This window comes from Chamaea fasciata, unplaced genomic scaffold, assembly GCF_029207755.1.
Source record: "Chamaea fasciata isolate MVZ Bird 193981 ecotype frontalis unplaced genomic scaffold, bChaFas1.0.hap1 SCAF_14, whole genome shotgun sequence".
NCBI lineage: Eukaryota > Metazoa > Chordata > Aves > Passeriformes > Sylviidae > Chamaea > Chamaea fasciata.
In genome coordinates, this window is record NW_027094099.1 from 14,618,506 (window position 1) to 14,640,969 (window position 22,464).

Here is a 22,464-nt window from a genome sequence, read left to right on the forward strand (position 1 = left end):
GAAAAAAGCCCTTGAAAAGGTGACTTAGGTGTATTCAGGGCCATGAAAATTAGAGCTGCTGTTCTGACAAGCATGAGATACTCGATCTAGTGTTTACCAGAGGGCACCAGGGACTAATCCCCCACCTGATGCCACCAAGAGCAGGGCAGATCTGCCTGGGGCACCCCACAATTCCCAGATCTCCACCTTTCCCTCAGAAAGCTGGTGCTGTCCTGTCTGTGACATGGGGGCAAGGCTAATTGCAGGGCCCCAGTGCTAGAGAACAGCTCGGAGGAGAGCTCCCCGAGAGCACTGCCTGCTCATTACACTCATTATCATTAACCCTGCCTTTCCAGTCGGGATGGATGGACAACCCCACTGCCTCGAGAGGATTTTGTGCACAGGCCTGTGCACTGATAGAGAGGAGAGCTGTAACGGGGAGGAGGGCAGGGCCTGGGGTTGTCTTGATAGAGTGTTAATGGGTCCCAACAGGGACATAGGCTCAGCTGGGTGCCAATTACCCTAATTGATAAGAAATTCTGATGGGAGCCTTGGAGGAAGCTGGCTTCTCACGTAACTTACTAAAGGGATGCTAGAAAAGGAAGTAGCTGTTGTTGGAAAGGGAGAAGGCTTTGCTTATTGATTTCTTTCTTCTGTTTTTGTTTCCTTGGTATTGGGGGTTTTTTTTGTCATGATTTGGAAATGTGCTATGAGGCAAGTGGAAGAACTGAAAAACAGAACCAAGAGAAATGTGTTGCGGGTTGAGGTTGCAATGAAACAAGCAAAAATACCCAGAAGAAGGTTTCCCAAAAGCAGATAGGAGAAGGGAGCCTTGGCACGGCTTCCTGATGGGTGTCTGCTTGTTCAACTACTTGTAAGGAAAAACCAGAGCTGCATCTTTCTTCTTCTGCTCTGCTTCGTTCCCAACAAGTGAGTGGGGCTGGGAGAGGAGTGTGTGGAAGCTCAGGCTTTGAGGAGATGGTTCTGTGGCTCTGTCTCCCCCCTTTCTGGGTCACAGCTGTGAGATGCAGAGCTGCCGGCAGGGATTGCAGGGGCTGGTGTGATGGAAGGTGGGCTCCCTGGGGGCCTGCAGGAGGACATGGCTCATCCCTGTGCTCGGGTGAGGGTGCCTCTTTGAGCTTGGGGTAGCTCTGTGCTCGCTGCTGTATCAGACCCTGTGTCAGTGTTGTGTGGGGAAAAGGGGTCAGGGAGAGCAGCTTTTTGTTCTGTCTCTGGGCCTGCTGGCAACGCTGATGTGAGTGATGGCTTTTGCCTGATGGTTTCCTTCCTCCTGGGACCTGGTTATTACCGTTGGAATAGATGGAAACAGGAGGAAATAGGAACTTCTGGTTGTCTTGGAGTCAGAGTTAACCCTTTGTAAATAAGAAGGAAACTGAGGCATGGAGAAGCTCTGCACCAAGTGCAGTCCAGCAAGTCTAAATTAGCTCTACTCTGCCAGGTAAATTTAGACTGTAAACACACAAGCCCATCTGGTGCTGAAGACTTCTTTGCTGTTTATTTTGCTGCTGGTTTGCTGAGAACACCTGAAACTTTTCCTTTGCCTGCCAAACTGCTCCGTGGCCCTGACTCTCAGCTGGGAGGTGGTACCCTTGGTGTCTCAGTCAGAGCCTTTTAAATCCTTCCCACAAAGGGTTTTCTTTTCCTTTAGGGGGAGGGAGTGCAGCAGGCATTGTACAGCCTGGCTGCAGAAGCAGACACTGGTAATAACCTCATTAGAGGATCTCTTCCTCGCTCTTCCTCTCTAGGACCATAAAGCACTTGCAGATGTGAAGGCAGCTTCCAAGCATGGCTCACCTGCTCTTTGCAGTGCTTGGGCTTGATGCAGCTCCAGGGAGCTCTTTAGAAAGCCCTGTAAAAGTATCAAAGGGACGACTGGATGTTTAAAAACCCTTGGATAGGGTTTTCTGGCCCAGGCTTTGTGGAAACTTGTTTTCCCTATGATCAGCCAAGGTAGCTGGGCAGACCAAAGGTGTGGTTTGCCCAGCACCATGTCTGAGGCTGTGTTTTGTACTCATTGGTAGTGGCTTTGTGCATTGAGCTAGTCACTGATGCTCCTGATGTCATGTCTTTGCCATGGCAGGACTTGCACTGGTTTTACCCTTGCACGCTGAGGAAGAAGACATGTAGGGACTTGGATGCTATTTAACACAATACAGGCACCCAAGCTGTTAGAATTAACCTGCCAATAGATTTGGAGCTGGAAAAATGCATTTTTGTTGAAATAGTGCACACCACTATTTTTTAAAATTGCATCTTTGCGCTGTAACTGCACAACAGATTATGGACTTAACGTGGCTTTTTTGAATCCCAGCCTATGATCAATATTAGAGGCTTTTGGAAAGAGGGTCAGGAGGGGGCAAGCAAGGAGTGATTCTCCTCATTTTTTTCTCTCAGGTGCTGTTAAGCAAACAATGCTGGCTATAACCATATGAATTTTATCTGTCTCTGCTGGTGAAAAAGGCAAAGCACAACAGACATCGAGGAAAGCAGCACAGCCTCATCCCCAAGTGCGTGCTGCTGACTTATCAGCTTTTAAATTGCTGACAAATGACAAGCTCCTGTAATGATCTAGTTCAGAGGGTACCTTCTTGGAGAAACACAGGGATGCTCCTGGCAGGGTCATTACTGGAAGTCGTTAATCACTGATTTGATATTCAAAGCTGATGGTGAAGTCAAAGCAGGTCAGCATGCTAATGGCCATCAGCGGTGGCAACGACCAATTTCCACAGAATTATTGTCAGTGCAGGCAGCAATAATCAGCTCAGAAAAGGCAATCTTTTATTTTTAAATGGGAGCCAGTAAGGGGTGGGCTGTAGGGGCAGAATGAACTGCTGCCTGACAGGAGGCAGATTTGCTCCTAATTGGGAGAGGGGAGCAGTCAGGAGAGGTAGGGCTGTAACTCCAGGGACAAGCAACATTTCCCAGCTGAGACCATCTGCTGTCATTTTTGACAGGGGAATTAAACATGGTAATGCTTCTGGATAGCATGAGGGAGCTGGTGTGTGTCATGGGTGAGCATTCGTCGGGGATGAGTCCGTCCTAGGGACTGGAGAGCAGCCCTGCCCCGCTGTGGGAGATGGGCAGAGGTGTGAGCTGTCCAGTTTAAAGGTGGAAAACAAATGCTGAGTGCGCTTGAAGTCATTGCTCAGCTATTGGCTGTGGGAGCACACTGTCCAGGAAGAAAACAAAAATGTCCTTTTGTATGCACAGCTGTTTCTGGCAACCCTAAAGACACACCAGAAACAGCTAAGGCAGGTTATGGTGTGTTTTCCCCTAGTCCCAAGTGATGCTATGGAGGAACCATCTAGAGCACAATTTCTGTGAACTGTTGGTTTGCCAACGTGGACAATTTGTTTTTATTTGTGTCCGATAATTTCCTTCTCTGTCAAAACAGCTGAGTCATTTTTCTATGAATGTGATTTTTTTTTTCCAAGTATTTTGATATTTCACTTTCTATTTTAAACGTCTTAGTGAGTGGCTTTCCCTCAGAAGTTTTCATTTGCTTGCTTTGAAGGAGAGTACTGGTTCTCACTTGGGAGCACAGCAGTGCTGCCTGGCCATGCTTCAGAGCAGTGATGGGTTCTTGGTCCTGTGCTCATGGGGAAGGGACTGTTGTGCTGATGGCTGTGAAAAATTGGAGCAAAAAGTCTGTCCCTGCCCTATAAATCTCCATGTCTAACTCCGTCCTGTTACCTCAGACACTTTTCCCTTGGAAAAGAAAGGTTCCAGCATCATGATAGGCATGCTCATGACTGTGAATTATTGACTTGATGTATGTGAATCTGAGAAATCTCAAAGTTATTTCTCTGCAAAAGCACATGTGGTGTGAGAATAATAGGTCTGGAAGTGGAGAGAGCAGAAGCACTGTTTGATCACCCTGACCTTCACCAAAGAGGGGTTTCCAGCTGGGAGTGAGGCAGGAGCTTCCCCACCCCTCACTTCTCTGCCCTTGTGCTTGAGTGGCCTTTAGCTGGTGCAAGTTTTACTGAAGTGGACACACATGTACTAGGAACTGGACTTGAGAGCAGCAATTAATTTCACATAATACCTTTGCTGTCCCTGGCTTGGACCAGATTTGAACTACTGACCTGGAGATGAAAGTCACCATAGTCCCCTAATAGTCCCCTGAGGCGGGTGGGTGAGCAGCTTTCTTGCTGGCTGTGCTAAAAACCCATGGCCAGGCTGTTCCCTGCCTCCCTCAGGTTTAACCCTCTCCCAACCCTCTTCCTTCTCCCCACCTCCTCCAGCTCTCTGCCTGCTGGGCATGACCAGGATAAAAGGAAGAGCAATGAGAGCCATATGTGGAGCCTTTTAACCCCTCTGCTGTGGCCTGTGGTGAGCCTGGATGGGGGTGAGTTGTGCAAATCCTGGGCTCCTCTGGGTTGCTTGAGGCTCCAGACATGGTTTTCAGGGCACTGCATCAAGTGGAAATGTGTTTGCTGGGGGAGAATTGACAGTGCTCAGGAGGAGAAGACCTGTCACTGGCATCCAGCTGTAGAGCTCAAGGCTGCATCTGATTCCTTCCATCTTCATGTGATCCTCATGCACCTTTACCCTGCTCTGGTCCCCTGCATCTCCCCATGTGGTGACAATGACTGCTGGGATATGCTGGAAAGCAAATTCCCACCATCTCTGGTGCTGCAAACAAATGGAATTACCCTTTCCCATAACACCACCTACAGTTCTCTTCCTGATGCAGACCAGGAAAACCCCTCTGACCTTGAGTCTTTCAGACAAGATGCAAGATCATCCATTTTCCTGTCCTTGGTGTTGCTGAGCCACAAACCTGAAACTCCAGAAGCTAGTCTAAGACTGACATGCCCTCGGGTGGGGAGGTAAATTGACCGTGGTTAAGTTTCACTCTGTAGCCAGAGGTTTAGAGCTGAAGCTGTCTTGCCTCGAGGACCTTCAGAAACAGGGCCTGAAATGGATTTCTGAAAGGGGATTAGCCAAACCTGAAAGTATTCCTGAACAGCTCCACCTGAACCGAGCAGGCAGGGAGTATCTCATGTCTCTCACCTTGTCTCTGGCTGGTCTCCTTGGCTCCTTTGGATGTCCCAGGTCTCCTGCTCTGGCCCTGACTTGGCTGTGAATGCCCTGACTGGGATCTAGGCTGGGTAAGGAGTAAAACAAAAGTGTTTCCATCTGATGAATTATCAGTAGCTTCCATCCTGTTCCCAGCAATCTCTAGCAGCCACTGGGATGAGCAGTAACCCCTCAGCCCTGGTGACTGCTCTGGCTCCCACTTGTAGCACAGGTGCCACAATTTGGGTTGCATCCCCAGTGAGACCTGGATCTGCACAGTGCCAAGTCTCGTCACTGTGGTTGCATGGAGGGGAGATGGGCTTCTCTGAGGTGTGTCTTATGAAGCCTAAAAGTCACGTGAGAGGAAGGAAAAGTGACCTACACCCTGGTAAAATAGCCTGATTTGGTGCTACCCATGAGGCGCCGTGCTGTGGCGCTCTGGTGAGCACCAAGTAGTGACAGGCGTGCTCCGGCAGCTGTGGGGTTTGTGCTGCAGAGAACTCCCACCCTGGAATGGTAGGGATTTTATGGGCACCAGTAAATTAAACCTCATGTGTTGACTCTAAAAATGTGGTGGTAATGAACCAGCCTGGATTTACAGATAAGGGGAGCAGGGCACAGAGTAATGTGCTCATTTCCCTGTGCTTGCAGGGCCCTCCTGCAGCGTGGGTGGGATGACACACAGGAGTCCATCTCTCCTGCACAATGGGCTTTCCTTCAGGCTCTTGCTCCTTGTCAAAATGCACCCAAATATTCTCTTCCAAAATCCTCCCTCTGATTTTCATCTAGCAGTACACGGGGTACTTGTGACTAGCCTTGGATATGTTCCTCATAAAAACAGGCTTGTTGTTAACATTCTCTATCCAGAAATGCCTCACCACTGGAGAAAAAAAAAGAGTTCTGGAGATCAGAAAAATGCTGACGACTCCATAGGTCCCTCTGTCTCTGTTTTCCAGAGCTGCGGCTGCTTGGCCATCCCCCTTTCCAGGGCTGGCTGCCAGATTAGTGACAGAGCTCCTGAGGAGGGGGAACACGTTTCTGCAGGTCCCACGCCGAGGAGCGCGCAGGGCAGGAGCTCTGCGAGCCTTCCACAGCTGACACGGAAACACAAGAGGCACCCTTTCCCCAGCTCCTTTTTTTTTTTTTCTTTTTTTTTTTTCTTCAGTTCTCTCCCTCTTTCACAGATGTCTTAAGGACTTGACTAAGTCTTGCATTCAGGCTCTTGGCCCTGATGAAGCAGAAGCTGCCTGCAGGCAGCTTTTGGACAGCTGGATGAAGATATCACTCGTCAAGCATCAGCCCTCTCCAGGTAACAAATCTTTTGCTCCTGCTCTGCAGGAATGTCTCAGTCACAGGCTCACACCTGAGGCTGTCAGCCTTCAAAGCCCCTCTCCTGGGCTGACCCCCTCCCTGCCCCTGGGAAGAGGGAGGGTGAGTGGTGCACACACGTGCTGCTCTGGGGCTTGGCCCCGTGAGCCTGAGCGGGCTCCAGTCCCAGCCAAGCAACTCCCAGTTCACCCAGGGCTTTGGGGAAATGCAGGCCAGAAGGAATCTCATCCCTTAGGAAGGGAAAAAGCTTCTGCTTCCAAGTTGGAAAGGCTCATTGGGGTCCAGCACCACCCCCTCTATGAGCTGCTCTGCAAGTTCCCTGCAGACCCCTAATCCTTCCTGCCACCTCCCGTCCACCCAGCTGGGATGTTCTACTCAGTCCCCACTGCTGCCTCAGTCTTCTCCTCTCCCCTGCTGTAAAATAATGATATTAATAATAAACACTCCAAACTAACCTTTTGGTCCCTCAGGGTTGGAAAGTGAAATGGGAGAGCACAGGAAAGGATTTACATGAATGTGAAGGATGTTAGTTCAGGGGGTTGGTCCTGGTCAGTGAATTAGTGTCCCTTAGTGTCTTGCTACAGGGAGGTGATGAGATGACAGCTTGGTCATCCTGCTGTCATATAGAGAAAAATGAGAGTGTATTTGGAGCAGGAGTGAAGCTGACAGTCCTGGGAGGGACATCCCTACACTGCTTGACAGCAGGACATGGGGCCAGCTATGGGGGCTGTGACTGAACTACCTGTTCAGATACAGGTTTGGGGTTTAGGTCCATGTCCAGTGAATTTTGGCTGCTGTCCTCCCTGAGGCATCAGGCAGGAGGGTCATATTCCCCTTGTGAAACAGCATAAATGTGCTAACAAGGAGAATATTTTGCCTTAGAAATCGTGTTGCAGAAGATATGATGACTTTGTTCAGCTTTCTGGGTCTCTGCAGGGCTTTTGGTTTGTGCAGTGTCAAAAGCAAACTCTGAGCACTGCGTCTGCCTCGTGTGCTGGGCTGTGCATGGGGAATGGGAGCTTTGAAGAACTGCAATGTGTTTTTGCTAGGGAAGCCTCTCCTACGACCAACAGGAAATGCTTCTGCAGTCTTTGCCATGTGTCCCAAAGCATAAATTGCCTCCAGCACATGGGGAGGGTGCTGAAAATAGCAGCATCCAGGCCTTCTTTGGGGAAAAAGAAAATAATATATATAAAGTAATGGACACATGGTAGGCAGCAGGAGAAAGGCAGTGATGGAGCCCTTCCAGGGAAAACAAGTCTGTTATGGGTCATGGAGTAAACACAGATGTCTGGAATTGCAAGTAGCTGGAGGGAGCAGAGCAGAGCCATGGTGTGCTGCAGAGGGTTTGCCTCTAGGGCAGCCTGGTGGGTGCTGCCTGCAGGCTGAGACTGTAAATCCCTTGGAGAGGCAGGGCAGCCAGGTCTCACCAGGTGTCCTGGCCTCTTGGCTGCCTGGGTGTGGGCTTGAGTTTTTTTTTTTTTAGGGGCAGGGAATCTATGTGTCTGTGGAACAGGAAGAAAGCCATCAGCTTGGCCAAAGTCGTTGTTGGGTGTTTTTATCAGAGTGAAGAGGCAAGATTTGATCTCCCATGTGTCGCTGGGCAGTCCCACTTTTGCTCACAGCTTTAAACCACGAGAAAAAGGACCCTGAATATCAAATGCATTGTGGGTGAGAACTGGGAATGTGCCTTGAGAGGGGAACAGAAGAGGAACTATCCTTCCCAGGCAAATCTGGGTCCTGCCACTGAGCTAACATCTACTGGAGGAAAAGTCATTTATATTTCAGTTACTTAGATATGGAAAACAAAAGGAGGGAAAAAAACAACAATCATTTAAGAAGAAAAATAACAAAGCTGTGACAAACAGCTGATCTACTTATTCCCTTCTGGGTGAGCAGACTGGGAGGAACACTAGGTGGGCTGTAAGGGCTGTAAGTTCTCCCTCCTCTGCTCTGTTGTCTCCCTGTTCTGAGGGTTTGGCCAGCAGAATTCTGTCCATCAGTTTTTAGGAATTCTCCATCATTATTTCTCTCATCCATTGCAGTGACTGAAAAAGAAGGGAAAATGAATCTTGAAAAATACAGCTGAGAAATGTTACAAGGGCATCATCCTTTGATTAGGTGTGTACTTGGAGATATTTTAGCAGGGTTTCCTTTTGAAACTGAATTTGGCTGTATTTCTTAGGGAAGGGAAAGCAGAGCTGCATCTGCAGAAGTGCTGTGCAATGAGACCTGGAGCAGCTGAGCTTCCTGCAGTGCAAATGGACCTGGATTCTGACCTCACCGGGGCTGCAGGCAGTTGCAGGAGGAATAAAAAGTAAATCTGGGCTTGTTGCCATGAATAATATGATGTCTTTACATCCTGACCTAATTGTATTAATTCTTCATGGCAAATATCATATGGAAGTGGCTGATTAGTAGCTAGCAATGAGAGTGGTATTGGCCATCTGGTGTGCTCGGCTTGGAACGGAAAAAAAAAAAACCAGGATGAAACAAAATTGAAACACATGAGTCTTTCAGATAATGAATTAGCCAGATTCATTAAATTTCGGTTCAGATTTGTCTCTGCTGACACTTGTGTATGGGCAGGGCACAAGGCAGTGGTGTCTAGGAGGAAAGTGATCCCTTCAAGCTGATGTTGTGCAGTGAATTGTGGTTATTTTTCAAGTAAGAACTCCTAAGAAACAGTGGTGTCAGCTCTGTTTTACCTGAGCTACTCACAGGTTTGCTTTTGTTAACCTTATGTTAAATTTCTATGAGCTTTACCCAGGGAGTGCAGTTCATTCATGAGCAAAATTAATTAAATTCAACCTGTTTTTTTTTTTTTCCATGAGTAAAAGAAGAGTGGGAAACTGATCTTTTTCTTATGTCTTACCTTGGCAAAAGCATCTGAGCTCTGTCTGGCAAGGCAGTGATATAAATCCTTCCCTTTAAACTCTGCTCACCTCTGGCTGCACAGGGACAGGCAGCTCAGAGACAAAAGATCTGTCTGTGATTTTGCTCTTGTTGATTTGTTAAATGATTTTTTTCCTTTCCCTGCAGCCCTGGGAAAAGGTGGTCTGATGGAAAGGCACTCTGCACTGACCTGAGGAATGCTGCAGTTTCTCCTGAGGTTTGGCAGCAAAGATCTCCCACAAGATTTCCCGAGGCTGAGGGTCTTCTGTGGTGTGCACATTTACTGAGTGAGATTTGGCTTCACACACCAAGATATTGGAACTTTTGCTGAAGAATTTTTTTGTTGTTGTTGTTGGAATTAGCCAGGAGGATCCCATCTTATCTTGGAAAACAGGGTGGGAAGCTTGAAATGAGTACTCAAGGGCTCCAGGGGGATGACAAAGTGGCCGGGTTCCTTGGCTGGGTGGGGAGAGCAGCCAGGGAACCTGGGGTTGAGTCAGAGGTTTCCATCTGTGTAAGGGTTGTCCAGAGGTGAGCTTGAACTCATTGTTTGGCCAAATGTCCTCGCTGGACTGGTCACTGAAAGACCTGGGTGTGCCAAAAGTTTGCTGTGCTCTGCAGTGCTTTCTCCTGGAAGGCTTTGGGGGGAAAAAGTTTGATTTATTTTTGTTACCAGGGAATTTCCTGCAGTGCACCTGTGAGGGCTGGAAAGAAGTGAGTGGTGGCAAGTTTGTTTGGATGAGAGGGTGGAGGAAAGAGGATGAGACCTCTTGTCTTAGACTCCAGAGACCATGCTTGTGTGTTTCAAACCCAGGACTCTGCTAATCCCATGCTAAATCTCTGGAATCAAGGAGGTCTTGAAGGCAACATGAAGGATGGTAAAAAGAGGCAGATACATTTCTCAAGCAATTGAATTTGAAATACTATTCAAAGACAGTAGCACTGGGAATTGGCAGGAAACCCCTGCTCCCTTGGTGCCAGCTATGGTTACAGGGAGGAGCTGTGTGCCTTTGTCTTTATTCCATGTTTATTATGTACCTAATGAGCTCTGGTTTTGCTTTTAATTTAAGCCAGCCCTTCTTCCCCCCCAATAATAAATGATCAACACCGTAATCCAACCTGACTGCCCTATAGGCTAGGAGTACTCTACAACTGTGGCCTTTTAAACAGGCTCCTTATTAAACATTCTTACTGGATAAACAATCTGGGGGGAGGCTGCTGGGGGTAATATATTTCCCAAACACTCCAGAGTTGCCAAAGCTCTGGGCCAAAGTATGTGTGCTCAGAGCTGTGAGAGTGGTTTGTCAGTGGCTTTACTGACAGATGCTCCTAAATGTGTGTATGCCTTTCTCTGAGGGATGAGTCATGGGCTGCTGAGAGCAGCAGGAGGTTCCAGAGTAACTTTGAGCAGTAGATGGGCATGAATATTGCAACAAGCCCTAAATTTGGGATCCTCTTGGAGAAGCCAGATTCCTGGGACACAGCCATCACCTTGCCTCCCTTTTTAAAGATTGGATTTAATGATGTTAAAGGTCTTTTCCATCTTCAATGACTTTATTTAGGCAGGTGCTGGGGGATCTGACCTGATGGTGTTGCAGGATAAAGGCTGATGTGCTGTGGGTTAGGAGTGTGCAAACATTCCCTTTCCAGGAGGAAGGACCTTCCCAGTCCTGCTCCAACTTGACTAGATGGGGTCTTTCCCTGGATTTATTTCATTTTGATTTTAATGATGGATTTCAGACTTCTGTAGATACTAGAGCTGGTTCCAGGGAAGTATTTCATGGCTGTGGCTGGGTATGGTGACCCCAGAATGTTTCACTTGGACTGCAGGGTTTGTTCTTCTCCATGGTGCAGGGCTGCTGCTGGAAATCACGCAGCTGAGCACTGAAGGGTGGCTGTTGTCAGCTAAGAGCTGGAGAGAGACTTTCCTATTTATCTTACTTAAAGACACAGATGGGAATCACTCTTGATCATTCACAAAATCTGTCTGGGTTTGAAGCCAGTGACCTGCAGGTCAAAGGGTTTGTGCCCTTTACAGTCCCTAGAGAGCAGAGGACACTGAACTGCAGCCACACCTGTTTTTCAGTGACTGCTGCTTTGGGAGGAGGTGTGCAGCTCCTGAGTGTCCCCTCCTTGTCACATTTCAGCTTTTCACACTGCATTTTTTGGGGCTAACAGAGTGGCATGGAGACCAGCAAGCCACATGGCTTGTGATGGATCAGAGCAGGTTCTTTCCTCCCTCACCTTCTTCCCAAAGAAGTGGCTTGTGTAAAGCTCTCCCTAATGGTGGATCAGTACATCACCTCCTGCAATCCCTCTCAGAGATCATCTCATGAAATACAGACCATGGATGCTTTCCACTCCCTGCCAGCCTTTTCTTTGTGTCGCTTCTCTCTGTGAACTGGTGATTTCGTGCCCTGAGGCAGCATCTTGGTGATACCATGCCCAAAGGGGGATGGTCTGTGAGGACAAACTCATATGTAATTCCTCTTTTTTGGCTGGATGGTGTGATTTGATGAGCAGTAGGTGTTGTGTCCACACTTCTGCTTCCAGCAGAAGCTCTAAGATCACTCTGTTTCCCAGAGAAGTGGCTCTTTATTTATCCTATTGACTCCTAGTGTCTGCTCATTACTAATCTAAAAATAAGCAGCATCTTGCTTAGAAGCAAGTCTTTGCCAGCTGATTATGGGGAACCTAAAATATACTGAACTCTGATTCATCAGGGCATGATAAGATTTGATCCTTTTATAACTGGTATGTGGAGGACTGCTTTATAAATAATAATATCACGTGATTAATATGACACAGAAGTTATAATTAATAGCAACATCCCATGTGATGGGAAGAGTGAATGCAAGCAGACACCTTTCCCACCCTATCTGAAACATGTTGAGGCAATAAAGCATGTGTTAAAATACACCTGGCATGGCACTGCATTTAACAACTGCTACAGAATGAATCTCAAATAAAAATACAAGCTTCCATTGATGAAAAAATTGGGATAATGATAATAAGCAAGTGACCTCAGCTGCAATGGATGGCACTGTGCAAATATACATAATTATGCAAGTGATTTGCTTAGCACTGATGGTGTCTGTTATGAGGTAAAATCATCCTGGAGGGCTGTGGGAAGGTCTGTGCAAAGCAAAACAGGACCAGTACTTGCTCACTTGATTTAGAGTTTCACAGAGCATTGGATACTCTCTGCAACTGCTCAGCCTCTGGGGGCCTGGGATGGTTTCTGCTACCTGCATTTCCACATGTTTGCTGAGACCAAGGCAGAGAGAACTTCCACCTCCAGGGATCACCAGACTATGCAAATATATGCTTGCAACCACCTCATATGAACCTCAATATATATTTGTTCATTTGTTCCAGTGTTAGCAGGACCCAAATGTATTGTTTTCAAAACATCCTCACTTCTCTCCAGCAGTTTTACAGCCTCCAAATATGTTCTGTGCCCCTGCTCAGCAGTAGGTAGTTATTTAAAACAATACATTTCTCTTCTGTGCAGTGCTTTCTCAGAGGTCTTGACTTGTTCAGGCTTTAACTAGGCTTTAGCATGCAAATTTAATGTGTCATTGTGGCATACTTAGGAATAATTAATATAGAGGGGTTACTGGTAAACTGATGCTGGGGACAGATTTGTGAGGCCAACCCCAGCAGAGGTTTTCTTTAAATGCTCAAGCTGATGACAGTCTTGATGTGAGAGTGTCATTTGACATTTACTAGTGGGAGGAGGCCAGGAGTATTTATATTTTGGATGTGTGTGGTGGGAAGTGATTTTTTGGTTTCTTTTTCCCCCTCTTCACTTTTTTCTGTTCCCAAGTTTTGCAGCTGTGATCTGATTTACACAAAGCAAGTTTGGAGTGTTCCAGTTCCTTCCCTCATCAGGGACCAGAATGGCAATTCCAGCAACACCCTGGGAAAGGGGCTGGGGTATTTCACGTGTGACATGGAGGCAGATGAACTTATCAAATCTTGGCTAAGATGTGGAAAATATTGATGTATCTGCTCTAGGATGAAGTCTCTGTTAAACTTGTCACAGAAGGCTGGAAATACTTTGGGGCTGCAAGAGTCAGTTCTTTTGCTATCCACAAAAGCTGGCTGGCCTTGGTTCACTGCAGTCCCCTTCTGGAAGCACAGTGTAAAATATTTAGGAATTATTTGTAAAGCAATAAAACAAATTTGGAAAGCTGCAAATTCCCCTTTAAACCTCAAAGAGGAGGGAAGCCCGCCTGTTTTGGGTTGCAAACCGGTTTGTTAGAGAAAGGGATTGGGGACAAACCTTCCCTGAAGCAGCTGGGGCTGATCCCCATCAGAGTCAGGATGCAGGACCAGATGGTCAGCTCTCCTGTGACAATTCTATTTTTTATTTACATTAAAACACACTTTTAGTTGGGGAAAAAAAATGTAGCCAATTCTGCTGTGAAGAAATGCAATGAAAATGAAAAATGCCTCTATTCTGAGAAGCTCCCTGCATGTTTGAATGCTGTGTCAATGGGAATATCAAATGAGGGGTAAGAAGATCAAGAAGGGAAAGCATCAGCTCTTTTTTGGCTTTTGGGGACCAGCAGAAATGCAGGGGAAAGTTGCTGGTAGTTGATATATTGACCAGTTTTCATTTTAATTTCAGTGTTTCTTTCAGCTGAAAGAGAGGATATGATATGTCTTGATTAAAAGAAATGTCATCTCAGTGTTGAATTAATTACGTAGAACATGGGCAAGGACTTGGTATTGTATTAATTTGGCTGCTCTGGAGAAAACATCAATAGGCTGTTTGTGGATGACAGCTTCATACTCTGTCAGCTCCTGCCTAGGATCTCACAGCTCCTTGCAAGTTCTGGTGTGTTAAGCTTGGTAGAGGCAGTGAAGCCATTAAAATTTCCCTTTTGTAGAAGCTAGAGCAGCACTAAGAAAACTTCCAGGCTTTTCCTCTGCAGTTCAAAACAATGTGAGTTTGTTACACATTGGCATGGAGGACTGGACCCTAAATAAGCCACTGAAAGCTTTGCTGGTCCCTGCCAACTTGCACAGGATTGGCCTCAGAGACGGAAAGAAAAGACCAGATTTCCATGTTATTCAGTACTGAAGATTTTAAATTCATTTAAATGAATGTTGAGTTGCTCCCTGCCCGGTGCCTGATTAAGAGCCGGCCACAGCCAGGGGTTGGCAGAGATCAAGATTGGTTTTACAAGCAGAGATTGACTCAAGTGGGTTGTCACAGTCTGCTTTTCTGGGAAAAGGCAATTATAACTCAGGAAGTTCTGATGTGAAAATTATTTTGGCAGATATGCTCCTTTTTTTAATGGTTTATGCATGCAAAAGCAATGGTGAAGATAAGGTGATGGGAAAGGTGAATCAAAGCAAAAATCCCGTTGTGTGGGGTCATGTTTTGTTTCCGAGGTGTGCTCAAAGAACATTTAAAGATACTCTCTGGATTTGCCACCACATTTAATAGGTCATTTCAGGCTTGAGGAGGGGATTCCTGGAACTTTGTAGAAGGGCTTAAGACCTGCCTTTATGAAAGACCCCATGGGCAGAGATACAATGACAGATCTACAGCCCTGATTTGGGTTACACTTGGGGCAGGGCAGGATAATAGTGGGGGTTCACTGCCTGCTCAACCCCTCACCCTCCCACAGAGATGGCCAAAAAGGTTCTGTTCCTTATCAAGGTGCAGAGCTCTCCCTTCCAGGCAGTGTCTGAAATCACCAAGGTCGTTGCTGGCAGTGGCTGGGGGAGGTTTTACAGCACAGACGTAGTTTTATGGTTATTATTTATTTTTTACGGTTCATTGGATCAAGGCCCCCAGTTTGCTTCATGGCTCTCCAAAGTCAACAATTATCAGGCAGCAGCTAATTGGGGTTGGATCAGAAAATCAGCAGCCTCCTATCACTGAAAATCTCTGTGGGTGACATTTCTGACACCTCCAAAATCAATGGCAACAAGCCCAACGACATTGAGGAAACCAGGAACACATCCAGCTCTCCTCTACCCATCTCCTGTGACAGGTCTGGAAACTCAGAATTAAACCTGATTTCCACACTGAAAAAAGCTAATGAAGCATGGAGGAGCATCGTTAAGCCATAAGCAGTTTTTGCATTAGGAAGGATCCATTGGTTTTGATTGTTTTGTTATTTTTTTTTTCCTGTTTTGTTAGTGGTTGTGTAACTGAGTGACTGTTTTGGAGAATTCAGCCGTTGGATAAGGATGAGAGAAAAGAAGAGACAGAGAAAAGATAAGGGGGGAAGAAAGAATGACAGCATTCTTAGAAGAAAAAGGGTAAAAGGATTAACTTTTTGGATAACATTTCTTAAATTTCAAAATCTTGCAAAAGTAGCAAAAATTGGAAAATAAAATGAAGACTAATCATAGTTTGTTCCAAACCTCCACCCCCTCAATGACAATAAAAAAGGTCAAACATAATTTTTGATCTGAAAACTTTCAGACTTTTAAGTTCTGGTTGAGTTCAAGCCTTTAAGTGAAGTTAACCTTTTAAACTAAATTTAGTTTTCTCTCAATTTCTATGAGGCAAAATCTTAAAAAACAGCATTTTGCACCTGCTCCAACAGTGGCAGAGACCAAAATGTGCTCCATGATCCTTGCTGTCCTTGCTGCCACCTGTCCCATGGCTTCCAGGTGGTGGCAGATCCTGCAAACCTCGTGACAGCTGTAGTGTAGGAGGGGCAGGAGTTGGATAAATCCAACCTGTTTATTCCGCAGGCTTGGATGGCAGGTCACGGGCATTTCTCTTGAGCTGAGCAAACAACTGACATATGTGCACTGAGAATAATTTAAAAGTGTGCATTTGATAAATTTTAAATAATAAGACACTGATGTTTTGTGCTGTTTCTTCTGAGAAACCACTAAATCTGTCGTGCTCTGCTCATGTGCCATGCAGGGAAGTTGTAACTCCCCACCCAAGCTGATTCCCCAGCCCTATATTTCACCTTCCTTTTGATGGCTCTGTCATTTAAAGCCTTCAGATAATAGGCCATCATTCTCAGAGTCGCTATTATATTTTATTAATAGGAAGGAGAGGAGAATTATTGTCACAAACTCTGAAAGATTTGCACTTGGAGCACTCACAGCTCTCGAAAAGGGCAATTCCTTCAGCTGCCTTGCTTGATGGATGCAGATCCCATCTCTTCCTCCCTACTCTTCCAGGTCCCACCAGCCTTTGTGAGCCACGGGGACAGATCCTATCCCAGGCTGGTGGCAGGACCAGCAGTTTGGTCTCCCAGGAATTATCCAGAGTGGGATCAGTGCCAGCTGCAGCTGTGGGTGATGGGGATGGAGGCTGGGTTAGGGCTGGTGGCTGCAGCCCAGAGGAGCTGAGCTCTCCTCTCCCATCTGTGCGTGTGGGTGTGTGTACACGTACAGACAGCCAGAACAAGTCTGTTCCTGTTTGGGAGATCAGTGTCAAAAGTGTATTTTGTAAGAACTGGCCAGGCTCCTGTTTCCACTTTACTAACCAAAAGCAGTTAGATGGTGGGGTTTTTTTTTGGGTTTTTTTGGGGTTTTTTTTCGGGTGCCTCTGCTTTTCCAAATCACTGAATGGCTGTGTCTGTCCCTGTAGAAAAGGGAAGGATGTGCTCCAGAGTCTCCCCGGAGGTATGTCAGCAGCTCATCCCGGTTTGGTGGGGTTGGGTATCACATAACAGGGTGGCCAAGGTGTGACTGCAGCAAGAAGGGAAGGAAAAACCTGTGCTGGGGGGTGGGGACCAGCTTGCAGAAAGGTTTCTGCTCCCCTGGTGCTTACAAGAAAGGGATGAGTACAGACATGTTGGATCCAGCTGTGTCTCTCCCTTTGTGTCTGTACAAACTGTGCCTCCTCCAACCTTTCAGAAACACAGGACAAGACTTTTTTTTTTTTTTTTTACCCTGAAGTGCCTGAACACCTGAGGCTGAAAATCCTCTTCTCTCTTCTGCCTCCCCTTTTTTCTCATTCATTCATTATCCTTGGTGGGGAGTCAGCTGCTAATTGCAGTGTCCTGCATGTGTCCATCATTGCCCAGTGAAAAGCATCTTCTGGGGGTGTTTTAAGCACAGCTGGGATGGGGAAAGAAGTAAAGTGTGGTGGAGCAAAGTGGCTTTGTGGCTGGTCTGCTAGCAGAAGGAGGAGAGGGAAAGGAAGGGCAGCATGACTTGCTCCAGTCTGTGCACTAACCCATCCTGCTGCCTCTGGTGCTGTTGCATCTGGGGAGAGGGGGACTCAAACAGCAAGAGGTGGCCCTGAGGGGAAATAAGACACCTGTGGTGGGAATCAGCTTTTAGTTACTAGCCATTGCCTGACTGGTTTGGGTTTTTTCTTGTGTTTGACACATTTTTTTCCAGCTCACTTTTCTGTCAGACCCAGAACAAATGGTGTTTAATCTGCAGATACAGCCCACAGCTGGGATGAATGTATGCATTCCTGCACCTTTGACTAGCTTTAGGTATTTGTCTGGGGGAGCAAAACTGCTTCCATATTCTTGGATAAGGGTCGTGCATTTTATGCAAAGGAGGAATAAAAATTCATAGCTACCTATTACAGCAGTAGCAGCTGGTCTTATTAGAATTGCTTGTATCCTGAATTGTCTGCAGCAGTCACCAAGGTGCTGGTTTAGGGTCTGAAAGAGGATGCTGCAGTCTGGTCTGTGGCAGCAGGAGCACAGGTGGGCTGTAAAAATCCCCTATGGCCAAGCTCTGGGGTGGTGGGTGCTGGAAAATTTCACCCAGTCCATGCTCTGAGCTACAGGGGGTTGGTTCTACCTCTACCTCATGGTGAAGTGGGGGAATCACCATCCCTGGAAGTGTGCAAAAACCACACAGATGTGGTGCTTGGGAATGTGGGTGAGTGGTGAATGTGGCAGTGCTGGGCTAATGGTTGGACTTGGTGATCCTAGAGGTCTTTTCCAGCCTAAATGATTCCATGATTGTTAATGCAAAGGCTTCACTGCCTAAACCAACACTGACAAATTGATACCCAGTATGGAAGGATTTGAAGATGATCTTTCCTAGAAGAAACACTCCCAAACATCATTACTGATGAAGTTGGAAATAGAAATGGGATTTCTTGACTCCCTGTTCAATCTGCAACCAACAGATTCAACTGTTGAAAGAAATCAGTTGGGAAGTCAGTGAGTACTTTGATATTTTAGCTGTTCATTTTCAGTGTTTTTTGTCATGTCCTTTTAAATCATGAACTTCAAAAATTCCTGGTTGGGTATGAACAGTATGGTCTGGTTTTCAAAGCTTCTGAGCTGTTAAGAACATTTTGAAAATCAGAATAAGGACTTTGGATGCTCAAATATATCCTCAGGAGCCCAGGTTTAAGCACTTGGGTTTGAATACTTTGTTTGTGTTATCTGCACCTTTAAAATAGGAAAACAAATACAACTGCTGGTCACCACTATCATTAATCCAAGCATTTTGAAGATAGTTTATTTTGTTATGAATTAGTCAATTAATTCTGTTTGTTAATTCCCTCTGTTGCAAAATATTAGGCTAAAGAAATTTTCTGTACATTAACACAATAAATCTTAATTTGTTTTCTGAGTAACCCACAGCCAGCAGAAGTCATATTTATTTATTTTTTCCATTTTCTCTTGTTTAGTCCAATTCTTATGCAGTTTCTTCTGTCTCTCTGTTGATACTTCAGTTTCTAAGATCCCATCACTTCTGGGGATGAGGTTCAAAAGGTCTTTTGGGAGAGCTGGTTTGTATCCTGAACTCAGGAGTTCAGGATTCAAGTGTTGCAGGTCCCAGTTTGTAAAAAGGAACTGCTGACACTAATTATTTTTGTTGCTTGTTTATCTCTTGATAGTTCCTACAATCCAATTAAAATCATTGCTCTTCCTTGCAGGTGGCATGGATCTTCATTTGGATTTCAGGAGACATAAACAACAGCAGCTTGGGAAGACAATGCTTCTGTGAAGGGTAAATTCACTTTTGTTCCAAAAAATAAAATGAAAAGAAATGCAGAGACTGTGGAGTGATCACAAGCCTCCAGCAGTAAAGATTTAAGATGGCAAATATTGTAAAGCTTTTAATAACCCTTATATCATGACTCTGTTTTAATGATATTGAATGAATTTGGTCATGAATTACCAATAATTTCTGAGAAAACTGTCAAGAGAACGTGTCAAAAAATGTGCTTTTAGTGAAAAAAAAAGTGCTCTAGAAAAAAAACAGTTAAAAAAAAATCACCATCCACTTTCAAATGGTTCCCTGAGAAAAACTATCTTTAAATGGCTGAGGGCAATTGGCATAATGATTTAAAGCTGGGCTGGAGGGTTGCAGGCTGCATGTGGGTCTAGCAGTGAAATGAGAGGGAAGGTGGAGGCTGAGCTGTGAGACAGAGATTGCTCTAATGAAAGGCGTCACCGTGACACTGCACGAACTCAGTATTTGGCCAGTGACGTTTGCACTCCACAAAGAACCCAAGGGAGGCAATTAGGAGGGCTTGCAGAAGGAGGGAATAATTTTACCTGTCAGGTTTGTAAGTGGGCAGCTCTGTGAGCGTGTGTGAATTGTTGTGTGTGTGTGTGTGAAGGATCCAGAAACTAATGAAGTAGAGAGGCTTGGCGGGGACTGTCAAGCCTGTGGTTAGAGGTGGGGAAAGAGCTGTTTCCAAACCCACAAGATTTATTTCTGGAGCTCGTGGGTAGGTGGGAGGCAAAGTTAGCAGGCTTTACCCTTCAGGGCTTTCATCTGCTTTAATTTCAGTTGAAAATATTGCTAAGTGTAGCAGCAACCAGGCAAGGTACTCATGTACATCTTACAGGTGACTTCTTTACATTTTTTATTTAATTTTTCCCCCCTTCCTTGATTTCTCAGGGTTTAACTAAGGAGCCATAGGTAGAGAAGGGTACAAATTCAGTGCTTGCAGCTCACAGGCCTCCCAATGGTGCAGCACTGCCTAGAATTAACCTGACAAACCAGAGCTTTCCTTTTGGGATGGAAAATTGAACGGTGCTAAGCTGGTGTTAAGAGCTGTACAAAAATGGTCCTTGCTCCAGGAGCTTGCTGGTACCAGCACTGGTGCAGTTCATGCATGTTCCTGTGCTCACAGGAAGGTTTGGCTGAAGTCTGATCTCAGCTTTGTGATCAATGTGGTCTTCAGTGAGTGATGAACCCCAGATCTTTCATCTCATTGCTTTTAGGAGTTGTGGATCTACAGTATTTTACGTCCAAGGCAGAGAAAGCTGATGAGTGTCACCAGAACTCCAAATCTAACGTCCTTTTATTGTCAAATTCTTAATGATTTTCCATTTGGATGTGTGGAGGTGATATTTTTCTTTTTCTTTTTTTTTCCTCCCTCCCCAAACAAGCCCTTCATCCTATTTCAGTGCTTCCTTGGGGTTCCTTGCTGTGGAAGAGGGCAGTGGGGACAGGACCTTGGACATAAACAAGACTTCAAACAGCCTGAACCATCTGAGGTCCTTCCCTGATTGTTTCTAGGACAAAGACCTACTGCAGGCACTGGAAGGAATTTCAAATTAGCAGCCAAACATCTCAGGAACTTGGTTCTGGTGCCCTGAATCAACTAGCAGTGATGGGTTCAGGTGTCATTGCTTCTCCTCAGTGCCCACAAAGGCACCTGCCCTGCCTCTGCCAGAAATTATTGGCCAAAACCAGTTCAGAGGATCATGGAATATCCTGAGTTGGAAGGGACCCACGAGCTGTTGGTGTGAATATGTGGATCAACTGCTGCAGCAAGGGAAATTTATCACCAAGCAGTGCTTTGAGCTAACACACTCCTGTGACTCTGAGACAGTTATTTTGGGGGGGAATATATATGAACTAAAAACTTGGCTTGAGCTGAGGGCAGAGAAGACTCCTCACTTAGCCTGAGGAATGCTTTTGACAGAGACATGTTGTCGCCACATCTCTTGGCTGGGAATAAGTTGTACCTTTCCTGCAAATGGAAATATTTCTCTGAAGTTCAACAGCTGCAGGAACAGCCACTTGTCTCTTGATCACGTTTTCAGTCTTAAAACCCATTTCTAGTCCAGCAGTGAGGAGAAAACCCAAAGCTCATTCAAATGAGCTTTTTAATGGAAAAAGTCACATTAAATCTAAACCAATTTCATGATCTTGTCTGAGTCATGACTTTTTAAAGACTGGGGGCTGAGGCTGCAGTTAACATTGCCTTAGCAATGCTCAGTACTTATCTGTGAGTAGAAAGGTAATGGTGGGGAAGGGCTTGTGGTGTTATTTTTCTAAGGGCCAGATCATTTAGCTATCTAATTTGGGAAGCAGGACTATCTCTGGCTGGCTCTTATCACCCTTTCAGCGAGGCAGATAGCAGCCAGCACATTACTCAGCGTTACCCCATGGATATCTGGTGTCTGAGTATGTGTTACAAAACATGGCAGCCAGAACAGTGAAACCTCTCAGTGCTGGGCACAGAGAAGTGGCTCCAGCCCCACACGGTAAAAGGTGGATGGATTTGTCCTCTGGACTTGTCCTCGTCACCTGGGAGACCCTCAGTGGCTCTGCTCTGTTGTCACTCAATTATTTACTTCTTCTGGGGATTGAAGGAAGGGGAAGGGATTTAATGTGATATAGGAAACTTTCCTAACTTGCTTTCTAACTGCAATAATAACATGGGCAACTTTATTTATAGTTAGAGAAAGGAAAAAATGAAAGTCTATCTCCTGCTCTCTTCTCCCTGACACCTGGTTGTGAGGAACCAGGGAGAGATTTAACCTCTTACTGGTGCTTTGCAGCTTTATTTTCCCCACAGGGTTTCAATGTGGGTAGCTTCTGTGGGAATTTTTTTTTTCTGTTTTGCAGATGGAAAAGAGAGACATACAGTTCAGAGGAATTTGTAGGGAGTCTTCTGATTTGAAACAAAACCCTCAAACCTCTCCAGAATAACTTGTCAAGTTCTCTCCATGCCTTCTGTTGGTCTTTATGGATTTTCAGATGCTGTGATGTATAAAAGTGAAAATGGTCACTGCAGAGGTTGGAAAGCCTGGAGAGCCACAAGGCTGGGTTGGTAGGAAGAAGGCCCAGGCTGCCCTTGCTCACTGGGTTCTGACACATGCCCCACACTGACCAGGGTGACTGAGAAGCACCCGTGGCTTTGTTTCATCACCCTGAAATCTGTCCCAGTGCAAACTGGCCCTTTAACAGGGTTGTGTGTAGAGGGGAGCAGAGACAGAAAGGAAGTAATATTGAGTCACAGCAGTCAAGGAGGATCAAAGATTGGCTATTTTTGAC

The 22,464-nt window shown here is 45.9% G+C and overlaps 1 long non-coding RNA gene across 2 annotated transcripts; it reads left to right on the top strand.

The window, feature by feature from the left end:
- The first annotated feature begins 557 nt into the window (after positions 1 to 557).
- LOC136297000 (uncharacterized) lies at positions 558 to 21,299 on the top strand. 2 transcript variants are annotated; one of them, XR_010723056.1, is made up of 8 exons: positions 558 to 909; positions 6,210 to 6,334; positions 8,400 to 8,475; positions 9,397 to 9,466; positions 16,832 to 16,866; positions 18,341 to 18,374; positions 19,100 to 19,173; positions 20,568 to 21,299. It is a non-coding gene; the product is annotated as an uncharacterized lncRNA (long non-coding RNA). The 2 variants fall into 2 exon arrangements; XR_010723057.1 differs by lacking the exons at positions 16,832 to 16,866; positions 18,341 to 18,374; positions 19,100 to 19,173; positions 20,568 to 21,299 and adding an exon at positions 15,413 to 15,577.
- Positions 21,300 to 22,464: the final 1,165 nt, after the last annotated feature.